We start from the raw sequence: 2,005 nt of genomic DNA on the forward strand, positions 1-2,005 counted from the left end.
TGGTGTAGTCCGCGATTATAACCACGCGTGATATCTCTCTAGGTGCTGTCAAGTTCGTGCCGTTGTGTCCTTTTTGGCCCTGGACAAATCCGGTTTCTCAGAATGCTCTAGAGAATCAGTTCTATTCTCATAGGAAGCGACCCACTTCCACATTCAGATAGGTGAGTTCCATCAAGAGTGTTTACTGCTACACCCCACTTCAATCTTAAATTGAAACTATAGAACTCATTGAGACTTAGTTTAAAGTCATCCTTCTCATGCAGTAACACTATCACGTCTACATCATAGGGAAGGGGCAGAGAATGAAATTCTCTGATAGTGTTTAAATTGATCCACCACAAATTAGTTTCTCATTAAAAACCTTGATCTTGGGATCTCCAGTCAGCAAGGTTGAGTATCCTTCATGGCAAGTTTATTTAATGAGCCCAACCCATCCCCTTAGATGCATTACTAACTATCTCCTTGGACAAACCTTTCGTCAAAGGGTCCACGATATTCTCCTTGGACTTGACCCAATCAATGGAAATAACGCCTTTTGAGATTAGTTGTTTTAGGGTATCATGTCTTCTCTTTATATGTATAGACTTCCCATTATATTAGTTGTTTTTAGCTTTAGCTATGTCAGCTTGATTATCACAATGTATAGATATAGCTGGCACAGGCCTAGGTACTAGAGCGTTGGTCGGGTGTAGCGGATTTTGATGATTTGAGAGGGGAATCCGTAGGATGATAGGATGAGGGAAAGGTCCAATGACGTGATGTGAATGGATGTGGAGCGACCATCGGATGCCTGATACAACAAAACTGATGGCTCAAGATGGAGTTAGGTGCTGTAGTGTTGGTCAGGAATTTCAAACTTTGATGTACTTGCGATGCTGCGACCGTAGGATGCTGAGATGATCCAATCTGACGGCTAGAAAGGGAAAACGGGTATGGATTTTGGGTGAGGGTTTTGGGCCTTGGGTATGCCAAGCCCATATCTTCTTTAAGAACAATTCTTCCTCTTCAAGCCCACTTCTAGCCTTTTGGTCTTGTGCACAACATTCTTCGCGGCTTCCTTGTGTAATTCCTCCAGGCTTTTCACTACTTTTCTGCTCTTTTCGCTCCGCTATTCATCCAAACTTTATTTATTACCTAAAAATGCAAAATTAATTAATAAAAATATTTATTCTTGAAAACAATGAAAATACAGAATATGGGATAAAATGTAGAATTAATGCACAAAAGATGAGTTAAATTCCAAGAAAAATATATAGAAATATGCACTTTTTAGCACTCATCAAATACCCCCAAACCTGAATTTTACTTGTCCTCAAGTAAAACAAAACTAAGGAAATCCTACCTATACCACTGTCGCTGGTCTCTCGAATGCATTTAGCGTATGCACTAAGCCTTTTAAACCACTAAGTGTCCCTAGTGGACGAGTGAAGTCTCGTGAAGGTTTGCTTAGAACGTACCTACAAAGTTCTAGGACAAAATATAAGCTCATATTCCATGAAATGTGACATGTGCAAGACAGTAGAAGCTCACAGCAAAATGGAGATGTCGATCTAGCTATCTAAGGCACAATCCTAGCACTGATAACAAAAAAAGACATGTGATAAGAGTGTAAAGTGTATCTACACATGTGTAAAGAAAGATCGAATGTTATGACTACTAATCACCAAGAGATAGTTTCTCAGGCTAAGAACCAAGGTCGAAATCTAGCTAGCTGTCCGGACTTTACGAGAATTGTGAATGAGTTGGAGGTATTTCACAATTACTCGCGTTGTACATCAATGGTATACACCCTTCCTTGCTTATTACAATAAAACAAAAGATGACTCTTTACATGACTCTTATTTACATTGACTACTCTCTTTATTTTTGGATAAGAGAGAACTATTTTCTTTACATGACACAAATGGAATTTGAATACTTGATTTTATTTTATTTTTTCTGAATATATACATCGCTTTTTTTTTTTTTTTTTTTTTTTTTTTTTTTTTTTTTTTTTTTTTTTTTT

The sequence above is a fragment of the Papaver somniferum genome, chromosome 1, assembly GCF_003573695.1.
Source record: "Papaver somniferum cultivar HN1 chromosome 1, ASM357369v1, whole genome shotgun sequence".
Classification (NCBI taxonomy): Eukaryota; Viridiplantae; Streptophyta; class Magnoliopsida; order Ranunculales; family Papaveraceae; genus Papaver; species Papaver somniferum.